Source organism: Eschrichtius robustus, chromosome 11 (assembly GCF_028021215.1).
Source record: "Eschrichtius robustus isolate mEscRob2 chromosome 11, mEscRob2.pri, whole genome shotgun sequence".
Classification (NCBI taxonomy): Eukaryota; Metazoa; Chordata; class Mammalia; order Artiodactyla; family Eschrichtiidae; genus Eschrichtius; species Eschrichtius robustus.
This window is the reverse complement of record NC_090834.1, coordinates 4,433,828-4,448,912: the sequence shown is the minus strand read 5'-3', so window position 1 is coordinate 4,448,912 and position 15,085 is coordinate 4,433,828. Positions and strand designations below refer to the sequence as shown.

Sequence of the window (15,085 nt, the reverse complement as noted above, 5' to 3'; positions counted from 1 at the left end):
GGAAAGGGAGTGGAAATAATGTTTCAGTACTAATAGTAAAATATCAGTGTCACAGTAGGGCTGCAAGGAAATAAACTGGAAAGGCACCAAGTCCACATAAGTCCTGAACTAGGCTTATAACTTTGAGAATACAAAAAGGAAGGAGGCCAGACACCCTTTAGCAGTAATTCATGTAAACAGTATAAGGCCAGAGAGGGAGAGGAAGGCTTCAACAGAGAATGACCAATATAATAAAGTCAGAAAAAGCTCCCCCCTCACCTTCCTGCCCCTACCCAGTACTGCTGGAGAATCCAGTGGGACCATTCTGCAAAGATTTGGTTGTAGTAAAACACTTCCCTTTTCTTAACTCACCGGCTCCTTCTAGACAAGAGACCAAATGCTCATTTGCTAATCTATTAAAGCACCTATGATAAATTTAAACAATAAATTTATTGTTTAACCAATAAATTCTGCTTGTGAAAACCACACAAAAGGTTGGACAGGGTGTGTCTACACTCTCTGGGACAGAGGTGGGTGGGGGAAGACTGTGTATTTTAGTGGCAATAGGTCAAAGTACATCAGCATTCTATTTTAAAACAAACTCTGGCTAAACAATTCCAACATTGTAATGACAGGGTGTTTAACAGTTTATCATTTGCACCAAATGAAATTATGCAGTTACCATGTGTTCACCAGTGCTTAAAATGTAAAATTATTAAGGAAACCAAAATTACAGTTCAGTATTTCTCAACTCTTGGAACAGTTCTGATTGTTACTCAGAAACCTATCCCATTAGGTTACCTATGATAAATTTAAACAGTAATCAATAAATTCTGCTTGTGAAAAACAGAATGAATCAAATTTCGTAATTCCTTTAGTGCAGAGGATTTCATGATGCTCCCTTCAAGTAACGGGGAAAACTACTGAAAATGGAAAATCATCAGTGACGTCATTAGGTACCTATTTACATTAAAAAAACAAAAAAACAAAAAACCTAGATGTGAAAACCACATATCATGTGCCAAGTTTGTAAAAATGTTTATATGCACACACAGAAAAGATTTGAAGCATACCAAAATATCAGTAGAAATTATCTCTGGCAATTGTACTTCAGCTAATTTTTACTTTTTATACTGTTCTATATTTTCTATGTCTTTTACAATGATCATGTACTACTGTTAAAACTAGAAGAAAAAAATAAATTCAGACAAGTGGCAACTGAGGCGGTGCCAACCAATTTAGGATTACACTGGATTGATAACACTATCCCTTATACCATCATAATCTCTTATCGAAAAGCACTGAGGGCCCTTGAAGACGTGGGCTTTGCCTTATCTGTAATACATGCTCGATATGAATCATGCTCGATACATGCTCACATATACAGTACACTATGCACAGATTAACGCGTGGTGGAGCATGCCGCAAAACACTAGAAAACTAAAAATGGCTTATTTAGAAAAAGACAGCGGTTTAGCGCCCTTGCAAAACAAAAGAGCAGAGCCAGGAGTGGGTGCTCAAGGAATAAAATGATGAAGAGCCACAGGTGGGAAAAAAGTCTTGCTCCAAAATTTTTAAATGCGCATCTATTACTGAATTGTTCTCTTTAAAACGGTTCACTTTGTCAATTTCACTTCATTTAAAAAGTAAACCCAGAAGTCACTTTGTAAACATATCAGATTGCATCAGCACTGCTTGAAGCATGGCTTTGCCCCAACCAATTTTTTTTTTTTAATTTTGCTTTTTCAATTCTAGAGCATCATGTAAGTACGGTTCCTCAAGCTGCGGTGCTGTGGGTGGAGTGGAGGGAAGGATACCAAAAACACACAATGTACCTTCCTGCCCTCAAAGAGCTTCCAGCAAAAGGTGGAGAGAGAAACAAAGGAGCGGGTCTGAAGCAGAGGCCGCAAAGCGTCACGAGTGATTTTGTTTTTAATGAACGTTAAGTGCTTTTGAGTTCAAAGAACTTTTGGGGACGATTAGCCAGGCAAGATTTGAACGGGCTTCGGCGCAGATGGCACAGGGCCGCGCTGGGCGGGACTCCTCACACGCCGAACCCTCGACTGCAGACCCCAAACCAGCCCGCTTTGTGCTTAGACCTACACAAACATCGATTGAAAATGGATCGAAACCCAACCAATCCGCCAAGCAAGGCTAAGCACGTACGCACGCACTATTCCAAAGCGCTGCGTACACTTTACTTAGTGGAGGACCTAATTCGTGGTCATGGGCTAAAGTGCTTAAGGAAAGCTGACCCTCGGCTGCCAACCGTGCACCACCAACCCGCTCCCCAAAGGCCTCGGGCTCGCGCCTCTGCACTCGACTCCGAGCGCAAATGGACCTCGGCCTGCGCCCTGCCCACAGCGGACACCGTGCACCACGACTGACCCACACGGGCCACCCCCACGCCCTCCGAGCGGGGCCTCGCCGGGTCCCGGGACGCCAACTTGTGCGTAAGGGACGGGGAACCAGCAATCAATGGCAGGACGGTGGCGCGGCCTCCCCAGACAAAGCAGGGCGCCTAGTCCACGGAGCCCGCCGTCCCCGAGCTCCGGGCCCCGCCGCCGCCCCCGCGCCCGCTGGCCAAGACGGCCCGCCGCACCCCGAGCGCCCGCCCAACCGCTGCCGCAGGAGCGCGCAGGGCGCCCAACTACCGTCCCGGCCCAACCAACGCGGGCAGGGGAGGAGAGGTGCGCGCGGCCGGCGGAGCGTGCGAGCCGTTCGGGGGTCGCAGGGGGGAGGCTGCGCGCAGGGAAGGCAGGGCGAAGAGGCGCCGGAGCCATGGCTGAACGCAACACCAGCAGGGGCTCCTTTAGGGATTTTGCCCCTTTCCCCTTGGAAGGTGCAGATGGTTTGACCCCCCACCCTGAGTGAGGTGCCTCGTCCCAGCCCCGACTGGACTGTACCATCGGGCGGTGCCGCCGGGATTTCTCCCCCACCACCACCATCAAGTCCCCCCCCAACCCGGGTCCGCGGTCGGTTGGCCCCGGCCGGGCTCTGAGACGCGGAAAGAGCTTGGCGCCATTTTGGGTGGGACTAAGCAAAGACGAAACACCCTCCCAGTCGATGGGGTACTCTGGACGCTGGCTTATCCGGTTCCCTTAATCCTTTAGGTACTTACACGATGTTGGGTGAGGGGAGCTGGAAGATCAGCGGGTCCCCGATCCTCTCTCCCTAGGGGTGATGGAAATCAAACCCCCCCGCCACCTCCAGGTGGTTCTTCCCGCCGCAGAGTGGGAGCTGCATAAAAGGCGGGGCCTCATTAGCATAACCTGCCTGGCAACCTGATCTCGGCGTTATGTGATTGGTTGAACTCTGTAAACTCCATGCCTCGCCTAGAGAGGAGTAACGCTGGGGCGAACTGACAGGCCCAGATTTAAGACTCAGGACGAAGATCCTGAGACGCTTATTCAGTCAGCGGAGAAGCTAAAAAGAGAGTCACACAGTGGCCCAATGACGGAAGGCCTCTTTATTTCGTGCTCTGCTGTTCGTTTAAAGTCCAATCAAAGAGCGGGTCTCAGGCACCGCTCGCCTGCGTTTGTGCTCTAAGCCAATCAGAGACGCCGACTCTTCGGTTTCAGGGTCAAGACCGCTCGAAAGGACCGGCGGCTGCGGCCCACGCGGGGAGCTTTCCAGCCTCGGAGCCCAAGGTTGGGAGGAGGAGCTGCTCGTCGGGTGCTGCACGCCCCACAACGGCCCGCGTCCTGAGAGCTGCGCCCCGGGACGCGGCGGACCGAGGGTGCGCGGGCTTGGAGGCGGCTCGGGCCCCGGCAGCGGGCCGGCTTGCGGAGCGCCCAGCAGAGCCCACGCCACGCGCGGAAGCCCTGCGCCTGGGAGCCGGCCCCGGCGTCTGACCTCAGCCCGGCAGAAGCCCGGAGTGCGGTGCTGCGTCTCTCCTCTCCCCTTTACCATGCTGAAAGGAAGTGATTTTCACAAACATGAAGATGTTATTCAACCCTGGTTAACCAAAGGCTTAACTCACTCTTTTCTTAACCTCAGGCTTCCACATCGTACCATCCCTTAAAATTGCCTTCTCACAGCAGCCCAGTGCAGAGAAATGAGCTCCGGCTTTGCAGCAAGACGCCAGCTGCAGTTCCCCGCCCCTAACACGAATGGCAACTAGATCTTGAAGAGACCTTGAGCCTTTGGACCTTCAGGGAGCCGTAATCCTGTCCATGACATCTAACTTGCTACGTTGTTTTGAAGATTAAGTGGGATTTACGTGTAAAATACTTAGCACGCTAGATCTTAAACGGATAAAAGTATCAATGACGATAAAATATACAAAATTTTTGAACTATTGGCTAACCAAGAAAGTACCACTAAGCAAAAGACCTAAGAATAGAAAACACGGGCGGTGGGCGAGCGGAGGATGTAAAATTCATTCAACAATATCTCTTTACTGTTTATTTTAAAAACTGGAAACAAAATTTGGGAAATTTTGGGAAAACATTGTTTTTGGAATTTCAGGACTGTTGAATACCTTGTAAGCAACTTGATGACTAACCCATGCCTTGTTCCTCCATAGACTCCGTTGCAGGCTGTCAGTAAACACTTGCTGAATTTAATTGAAAGCACACTTGGGGTCTGATGAGGCAGACCTTAACATTTATAGTGAGAGATGCTATTAACTCTTAGCTGGATATAAAGACACATGAAAGTCAGTTGCCTTAGGAAAGATGATATTAGTTAAGAGAGTCACTGGAATGTTCTCTTTTGGTGCTGTGAGTAGACAATGCCAGAAGTGCACAGGTCCACGGCCCCTAGAGAGAATTTCCCCCGTTTTGAGATTTAACATTATTACATCCTCTCTGAAGGATTGGGATCATCACAGCTGAAGTCTGCTGACCAGAAATGACCGCAAGGAACACAAAAGGGGAAATTGCCATGAGGAATGGGGCTGTCTGGACTGGAGGGCCCAAGTTGGCCTCATGGACTTGGAGAAATTGTCTAAAACTTTATTGGCCACGCAGCTATGCAGGATCTTAGTTCCCCCACCAGGGACTGAACCCGTGTGTCCCCTGCAGTGGAAGGGCTGAAAGCGCAGAGTCCTAACCACTGGACCGCCAGGGAATTCCCTAGAGCTAAAACTTTAGAGTGCACAAATGTTACAGGTAGACACCACCCCAGAGATTTTGTTACTCAGAAGGTTTGGAATGAGCCTCAGGAATCTGCCTTTTATATAAATGTTTCAATTAATTATTAAATTTGCACACAGTAGAATTCTCTCCCTTCAGTATACAAGTACTGAATATGTACTGTCTACCAGTCACTGTTCTAAACAATGAGGATGGAATGGGGAGCCAAAACAAAGCCCCTGCTCTCATGGAGCTTACGTTCTAGTGGAGGCAACAGAAGAAAATTGATCAATAAATGAGATGTTTTCAGGTAATGATAAGTGCTACGAAGAAAACAAAGCAGGAAAATGCAAAGGGGAGGAGAATGCTGGCAATTTAAATAAAGGTGTCAAAGAAATCCTTTCTAAGATGCTAACATTTGAGCTGAGACTTGATTGATGAAAAAAGTCCACTGTGCTAAGATCTTGGAGAACATTCCAGTCTGAGACCAGCAGATGTAAAGGCATGAGGGGAAAAAAAAAAGAAAAAAGCATGCACCTATTCATTCATTCTTCCATAGAATAAATATTCATTGAATGCTTGTGATATGCCAGGCACTGTCCTAGGTGCTTTGAGATTTGTCAATTAACATTATAGACAAAAGGAAAAACACAACACATAAAAATCCCTGCCTTTATGGAGAGCTTTCACTCTAACACACTGAAAAACATAAGAAAGCCTGAGTTGCTAGGACACAGGGCAAGAAATACAGTGATTCAAGAAAACTTGGGGAAACAGGCAAGGGTCAGATCATATATTACTTTGAAGGCTAGAGTATGGGAGTTGTTATTGTATTTTAAGTGCAATTTAAAGTAGAGGTTTTAAGCAAAGGTATGATACAATGTTTTGTTTTGTTTTTAAAGATAACTCAGGCTGCTCTAGGAAGCTTATCATGTTGGCTGAGGGGATGAGAAACGGGAGACAAGGAGGATAGTAAGGGTCTGCTGCAATATGGTCTAAGCAAGAAATGATGGTGATCTTGACTAAAACAGGAGTAGTGTAAATGGGGGAAATGTATGGATACCAAATATATTTTTGAGGTAAAGCCAAAGAACTTGCAAATGAATAAGAGAATGGGTGAGAGTTGGCATTTCTAGTAATGACAAGAGAGTGATCAAGACCGATGCCTAAAGTTGAGACTCAAGTGACCTAGTAAATGTGGATAGCTTAACTGAGGAGAGACCTGGTTAGAAAATTAAGAGTTCTATTATAGTCATGTCAATTTTGAAATATCTTTTAGAAATACAGTTGGACATACTGCAGAAGCAGTTGGAATTCAAGGAGAGATCTGGGCTGCAATACAATTTTAGAATTCATCAGATTATACATTGTATTTCTTTTTTTTCTTTTTATTGGAGCATAGTTGATTTACAATGTTGTGTTAGTTTCAGGTGTACAGCAAAGTGACTCAGTTATACATATACATATATCTACTCTTTTAGATTCGACTCCCATATACGTCATTACAGAGTATTGAGTAGAGTTCCCTGTGCTATACAGTAGGTTCCTATTAGTTATCTATTTTATATATAGTAGTGTATATGTAAATCTCCCAATCTCCCAGTGTATCCCTCCCCCCATAAACTGTATTTCTTTTTTAAAAAAAATAAATTTATTTATTTATTTTTTGACTGCGTTGGGTCTTCGTTGCTGTGCATGGGCTTTCTCTATTTGCAGCGAGCGGGGGCTACTCTTTGTTGCGGTGCGCGGGCTGCTTATTGCAGTGGCTTCTCTTTGTTGCAGAGCACAGGCTCTAGGCACGCGGCTGCAGTAGTTGTGGCACGTGGGTTCAGTAGTTGTGGCTCGTGGGCTCTAGAGTGCAGCCTCAGTAGTTGTGATGCACGGGCTTAGTTGCTCCGTGGCATGTGGGATCTTCCCAGACCAGGGCTCGAACCTGTGTCCCCTGCATTGGCAGGCGGATTCTTAACCACTGCGCCACCAGGGAAGTCCCTAAATTGTATTTCAATACATAGGATTACATGAAGTCTAATTAGATGAGATCATTTAATGAGGATTAGATGAAAGAGAGAGTTTATAGAGAAGACAAGAGGGTCCAGGATTAAGCTCTCAGGAGCTGCTGAGTTTAGAGATGAGAGACAGGAGAGGAACCAACCAAAGAGACCATGAAGGCCAGTAAAACAGGAGAACAGAGGAGGGTGGTGTCTGAGAAGCCAAGGGAAGAGAGTGCTTGAAGAAGGCTGCAGTCATCAGCTGCAGCTAATGATGCTGAGAGGTAAAGAAAGATAAAGGCAGATAACCTGTGGGCCTGGAAAGATGGAGGGGGAAGTACCTGGTTATCTGTCAATAGCAGCTTCAGGGGAGGGTTAGGAAACTTAGTAGGAATTGTCTGAAGAAAGAGTGGGAGGTGAAGAGTGATATCTGTTGCCAATAGTATAGCAGATAAGATAGGCCAATAAAAACAACTAAAATGCTGTACATGCTTTCCGTAAAACACTTTTTTTTAATGCACCACAGAGCTGGCAACAGAGTGAGGACTGTACAAAGGGTAAAACCAAAGTCCGTGAGTAAAAAGGGAAAGCTCATCATTACAGAAGAAAACAAACTAATGAGAGAAAAAGGAATGCTGGAAAAAGAAGAGAGATCATTTGGCAGGAACCATAACAACTATTAAATTTTTTCAAGCAAGAATGATCAATGGATGATAAACCTTAATGGATGAAAATTTGATGGTTTGATATCAACGTGGTCTTGCAATAGCTCTACAAAAGACACTTATTAACTACAATGGAAAAAAGAATAACTTTACAGTGGAGAAAGTTGGCAGATACCATCACTGTGATCAAAGTTACTATACTCAGGGATAGGACCCCTGAGACCGAGTGCCTCTGCGTGTGATGCCCTGGGAAGGACACGACTTCTGCAATATGGCTGCCAGAAGTTCTTAACTCAACTCTAGATATAAGGAAACCATGGGCAAACCCAAACTGAGGGATATTCTACAAAATAACTGGCCTATACTCACCTTTAAAATGTTAATGCCATGGGCTTTCCTGGTGCCATATCTGGCAGCTGTGACTGTGACCTTATTTAGAAATAGGGCCTTTGCAGATATGATGAGTTAAGATGAGGTCACACTGGATGGTTATGTTGGGCCCTAACCCAATGACTGGTGTCCTTAAAAGAAGAGAAAATAGGGAATTCCCTGGTGGTCCAGTGGTTAGGACTCTGTGCTTTCACTGCTGAGGGCGTGGGTTCAGTCCCTGGTCAGGGAACTAAGATCCCGAAAGCTGTGTGGTGTGCGGCCAGGAAAAGAAAAAAAAGAAGAGAAAATAGAGATACAGACACACAGGGGAGGATATATGAAGACGGGGCAGAGATGGTGCATCTACAAGCCAAGGAAAACCAAAGATTGCCAGCAACCACCAAGGGCTTGAAGAGAAGGATTCTTCCCTAGAACCTTCAGAGGGACCATTGCCCCGCCAACACCTTCATCTCAGACATCTAGCCTCCAGAACTGTGAGAGAATGAATTTCTATTATTTTAAGCCAGCTGGTTTGTGGTACTTTGTTATGACAGCCACAGGAAATTAAGACAACATTATAAAGTAAGGAAGAAACTATAAGGGCGCGAGATCGTGTATGTGTAGGGCATCTCCATGTGGATGGCTGAGATTATGAGCATTTATGAGATAGGAACATTTTGAGGGTTTTTTTGTTTGTTTTTGCTGAGAAGGTTGGCTTTTTAAAATTTATCTTACTGAACTGTAGTTGATTTATAATGTCGTGTTGTACAGCAAAGTGATTCAGTTAGATGTATATATACATTCTTTAAAAAAATTTTTTTTATCTTCTTAATTGAAGTATAGTTGATTTATAATATTGTGTTAGTTTCAGGTGTACAGCACAGTGATTCAGTTATATATATATATATATATATACACACACACACACACACACACATATATATATATGTGTGTATAGTCCTTTTCAGATTCTTTTCCCTTATAGGTTATTACAAAATATTGAGGGACTTCCCTGGTGGCGCAGTGGTTGAGTCTGCCTGCCAGTGCAGGAGACATGGGTTCGAGCCCTGGTCCGGGAAGATCCCACATGCCGCAGAGCAACTAAGCCCGTGCGCCACAACTACTGAGCCTGCGCTCTGGAGCCCGTGAGCCACAACCACTGAGCCCACGTGCCACAACTACTGAAACCTGCGCGCCTAGAGCCTGTGCTCTGCAACAAGAGAAGCCACCGCAATGAGAAGCGTGTGCACCACAACGAAGAGTAGCCCCCCCTTACCGCTACTAGAGAAAGCCTGTGGGCAGCAAAGAAGACCCAACACAGCCAAAAAATATATATATATATTGAGTATAGTTCCCTGTGCTATACAGTAGTTCCTTGTTGGTTGTATGTTTTTTAAGATGTGAAAGGAAAAAGCCAAGGAATTGAGCAGATAATTATATTAAAATATGATTTTTATATAAAATCGGACACACTTAATTATGGAGTGGAAAATACAAGCAGGTTTTTATCCCTGGCGGTCCAGTGGTTAGGACTCCGTGTTTCTACTGCAGGGGGCCCAGGTTTGATCCCTGGTCGGGGAACTAAGATCTCCCAAGCCGCGCAGTGAGGTCAAAAATTAAAAAATTAAAAAAATAAAAATCAGCTTTTTAAGAAAGATAGATAAGATGGCTGCAGAAGAACTAGCTGTTATGGGGTATCTGCTTTTGTTTGTGTCCCAGACTCCCAGAGATCTTAAGTCACAAGAGTGGATATACCATCTTCAGTTCAAACAGCTAGAGCCACAGATGTTGGAGAAAGAACTGCAAAGGAGGTGATGTCCAGCAGAAGTTAATAAGCAGCGAGAAAAGCAGCAGGAAGACCCTGAGTCAAACTGCATCTTTCTCCCTGAAATACCGTCAAGGAAAAAGAAAATATATGAAGTTGAAAAGTACTTCCTTAAAGAAAAAAAAAGGAAAAGAAAAGTACTTCCCATCAAACATCGTTCCTTCAAGAAAACAGTTTTATGAATACGGCTCAGTTTGAAAAATTTGGACCACAACTTAGGTTTCAGTATGAGGGAATCTGTGTAAGCAAGAATGATTATGAATATAATGAGTTTGCTACGGTTCCTCCTATGTGTAGTGATCTCATCTAGGGGTAATCATTGTGAGAAGAGTCTTCTCTCAGAAATATAATGTCAGCAGATACCCGAGAATTAATACTAAAGAGAAACTGTAGCATTTAAGGAATGTTGGAAAGCCTCTAGCCAAAGCAAATCTCCTTAAGCGTAAAAAAATTCATACTGGAGGAAAAACTCATGAACATAATGAGTGTGGAAAAACCTTTAGCCTGAAGCAATACCTCAGAGATCATGAGAAAATGCGTCCTGGAGACTGTGCATTCAAGCATGTGCTGGCTGGACTCAAGTGTTCTTTCTCTCTCTCTCTCTTTCAAGTGTTCTCTTTTTTTAAAAAAATAGATTTATTTAATTTATTTATTTATTGGCTGTGTTGTGTCTTCCGTGGCTGTGTGCGGGCTTTCTCTAGTTGCCGAGGGGTTCTCATTGTGGTGGCTTCTCTTGTTGCAGAGCACAGGCTCCAGGCACGCAGGCTTCAGTAGTTGTGGCACACGGGCTTAGTTGCCCCGCGGCATGTGGGATCTTCCCAGACCAGGGATCGAACCCGTGTCCCCTGCATTGGCAGGCGGATGCTTAACCAGTGCGCCACCAGGAGAGTCCCTCAAGTGTTCTCTTGAATCTCATCCCTCACTCTACATTTCAGAATCCATACAAGGGGGAAATCATATAAAAGTGATAAAGGTGGAAAAGACTTCCGCTGTCATAGAAAAAGCTCACACGCGTCATTATAAGGAGAAGGAAAGCTTGTACTCACATGTCATTTCTCATTAGAAATCAAAGAAGGCATGCTGGAGGGACGCTGTGCATCTAAAGAAAGAGGGCAACCCCCGCTCCAATAGCAAATCACATCTCACAGAGCATGAGAATATCCATACTGGAAACAGCCTCCTGAGTGTAATCAATGTGGAAATGTCTTTACCTAGATGCAATGCCTCATTACGGATCAAAACATCCATACTGGAAAGAAACTCCCTGAATGTAATGAATGTGGAAAATCTGCAGACAAAAGGGAAAACCTCAGTATTCATCAAATCCATGCAAGAGAGAAAGCTTATCAATGTAGTAGGTATGAGAAAGCTTTTATTCAGAAGTCAAGCCTTATTAGATGCTAGCGAGGTCTTCCTGGAGATAAACCCTATGCATGGGAGGAAGGTGAGAAGGTATTCAATGGCAAGTGAAAATTCTCATTTGAGAGATGCCCTATGAATACAGTGAATGTGCAAAAACCTTCAAGCAGAACCCATGCTTCATTAAATATTACAACATTCGTATAGATGAGACACCCTATGAATGTATTAAGGGTGGAAAAGCCTCTGGAATCCCACTGCTTATTGTATGTGAAGAACCCATCCAGGTAATAAACGTGAATGTAAAATGTGTGGAGAAGCCTACTCTCTACGCATGAGAACCAATGCTGAATGGAATGTCCATTAACAGGTGAGTGGGTAAATGTATTGTGGTATATCTGCACAATGGAGTGCTACCCAGCAATAAAAAGAAATAAACTATTGGGCTTCCCTGGTGGCACAGTGGTTAAGAATCCATCTGCCAATGCAGGGGACACGGGTTCGAGCCCTGGTCCAGGAAGATCCCACATGCCACGGAGCAACTAAGCCCGTGTGCCACAGCTACTGAGCCTGTGCTCTAGAGCCCGCGAGCCACAACTACCGAGCCCACGTGCCACAACTACTGAAGCCCGCGTGCCTAGAGCCCGTGCTCTGCAAAAAGAGAAGCCACCGCAATGAAAAGCCCGCGCACGGCAACGAAGAGTAGCCCCCGCTTGCCGCAACTAGAGAAAGCCCGCCTGCAGCGACCAAGGCCCAACGCAACCAAAAATAAATAAATTTATATTAAAAAAAGAAATAAGCTATTGATACATGCCATCATGTAAATTCATCTCAAAATAATTATGCTGAGTAAAATAAGCCAGACCAAAAAAAAAAAAAAAAGAGAGGAGAGAGAGTACATACTTCATGATTCCATTTATATAAAATTCTAGACAAAGTCAAACTAACGTGTAGTGATCGGAAGCAGATCTGATTGCCTGTGGGGGAGGGAGGAGGGAGAGGGATTACAAAGGTGCAGAAGGAAACTTTTGAAGGTATGTTCACTTTCTTGACTATGGTGATGGATTCATGGATGTGTACATTTTTCACAGCTGATTAAGGTGCCCACTTTAAACATGTGCAGCTTAATGTCACTTATACCTCAGGAAGGCTGTTCGGATTGTTTTGGGGATTTCTGACAGTTATAGTAAGTCAAGAAATTTTTTTTAATTGGTTATGAATTCGAAAAGGAGAATTTAATCTCACTCTGTTTATAATATGATTAGGATTTACCAAAGTCTCTTAGGTTTTTTGGGTAAACATAAACAAAAAATACTAAAAGACTTAAATATAACAATGAAACAATAAAAGTCTTCTAAGACAATCTAATTCATTATATGTGCCATCTCTTCTAGGAACATTGGCAACCTTCTTCACCAAGACTGGAAACCAAGGAGCTGTCATGGGGGAAAACAACTATAATGGAGACAATAGGCATATTTTAGTTGCATGTAAATAAAAACTTTGGCTATATATACCACAAACAAAGTAAATAAACAATATATTAAAATTTTTGCTATACAGAGCACAAAAAGTAATATCTTATAAATTTGTAAGAAAGGGCAAACAACCCAAAAGTAAAATAGACAAGGTGTATTAAAATTTCAAGGCAGACGAGCAAATCCAAATGTCCAAAACTATATAAAACATACTCAAACTTTAAGCATCAGGAAAATGGAAATTAATTATTAGATATTACTTTATTTTCTAAAATATTTATTTATTTATTTGGCTGCGCTGGGTCTTAGTTGTGATGTGCGGGATCTTCGCCGCGGCATGCATGCGGGATCTAGTTCCCCGGGTTAGGGTAATGTGGGGAGGGCATGGGGGGGAGAAGGGGAGGAGAATGCCAAGCAAAAAAAGCAAAAATACCAAAAGAACAAAAAACAAACAAAAAACCCCCTACAACATTAAAAACATAAAATCCAGGATATCATAGCATCATATTTGTGGATGTATATAAAATAATCTATGTGTATAAAGATATACAAAGACATTAAAAACTAAAATACAAATTTAGCAAGTATTCAACAGATAAAAGAGTACTCATTGTTTGTTTTCTAAAACATAATCAAAGAGAACTGCTCTTCTTAAATATCTGTTTTAAAACACAAACAATATCTGTATTAGTTTTCTAGGAGCAAATTACCATAAACTGGATGGCTTGAAACAATAGACATCTATTCTCTCACAGTTCTGGGGGCTAGAAGTTCAAAGACAAGGTACTGGCAAGGTCATGTTCATTCTGAAGGCCCTGGGGAAGAATCCTTCCTTGCCCTCTCCCAGCTTCTGCTGGTGGCTGGCAAGCCTTGGCATTCCTTGGCCTGTAGTGTCATCACTCCAATTTCTGCCTCTGCCATCACATGACTGTCTTCCCTCTGCCTGTATGTGTGTGTCTCCAAATCTCCTTCGCCTGAGAGGACAGCAGTCACTGGATTTAGGGCTCACCTTAACTTGATTACATCAGCAAATAAGGTCAATATTCACAGGTACCAAAAGTTAGGACTTTAACATATCTTTTCGGGGGACACAACTCAACCCACTATAGTATACAACTTATGACAATCAACTAAAACATTTCTATTAAAAGGAGAGAACAACAATGTCACATTTATTGCAAGTATTTAACACTGCCCTGGAAGCTCAAACCACTGCAATAACACAAAAAACAAAAACGAGATAATTATTCGAAAGGAGGAAAAAAGTCAGTATTATGTGCAGAAATCCAGAGCATATGTGTTGATATACAATTGGGTCTGTAAGAGAGTTTGAAATGGTGACCACACACACAATAATTAAATACAAATTAATAGTTTTCCTTAACAGTAACAAGAAGCATAGGAAGCACCATAGAAAAATATGTAGGTATGGAAAGCCTGCTACGCGCTTAGCTTTGTCCTTTAAGAAGTGAGAAGTGCGAGATGGCTCAGTTATTCAGAAGGATTTTCTGGATCCCAGGGCGAGGTTTCTGCTCCAGGCACGCCTGACCTGCTTTATCATGTGGCCTGTGCTCTGCCCACTTGCCAAGGTTACTTCTGACCCTCTCTGCACTGCTCCCTCACAACAGGAAATACAGCTGGGCAATCTACAATTCTCCTTTCTCTGATCCCTCCTGTTTGGTTCCCAAGTGGTTTGTAGGTAGCAGCCCTGAAGCCCCCTCTGTGCTTTCACTTGTGGCTAAACCACTGGAGTTGCTGCCTTGCTGGTTGTTTATGAGAGGTTACTTTCTAGGCAGAAGCCAAAGAGCTGTGTTAAATGTATGTAGACTGTTTTAAACAAAGCTGTGGTCTTTTGCCAACTTTTTCCTCCTGTTCATGATTTGGCTTCCCCTCTAGCTGAACGATCATGGGAGAAAATGACAGAAGGACATGACCGTGGATAGAAGAGAAAGAGAAAGACAACTGCAGATTCTGATGGGAAAAGTTGTATTGGGGAGCAAAATGAAAAAAGAAACAAACAACAAAACCACCAACAACAACAACTTCACTAGAGTAAGCTAAGAAGATGTGAATGACCGGTTTTGGAAAAGCTCCTAGAAAACATTGAAGAAAATACGTTCTAAGAATTTTCACAATGAAACATTCAGAGCAACTTTTTGGTTTACTGAAAGCTTAATTTTAAAAAATAAATGCTGGGCAATTTCTATTTTGAGTTAAGCCCTTCTTTTTGTACCGCTTCAGCTTGCTGTGCCTTTCATGTGGATGGCACCTTTTGATCTAAGTGAGATTGCAAATATATTGGCCAACCAAACAGTTAACTGGGGTTAGTCTTCTGCTGAGTGGG

The 15,085-nt window shown here is 43.6% G+C and overlaps 1 protein-coding gene across 3 annotated transcripts in view; it reads right to left on the bottom strand.

Moving 5' to 3' along the window:
• The window catches only part of PRDM10 (PR/SET domain 10), a 91,888-nt gene extending 88,691 nt beyond the window's left edge, over nt 1–3,197 (bottom strand). For all 3 annotated transcript variants that reach the window (XM_068555700.1, XM_068555697.1, XM_068555699.1), the window contains exon 1: nt 3,101–3,197. The gene's annotated coding sequence lies outside the window, so the exon portion shown is untranslated. The remainder of the gene's footprint in view (nt 1–3,100) is intronic.
• Between the last annotated feature and the right edge of the window lie 11,888 nt (nt 3,198–15,085).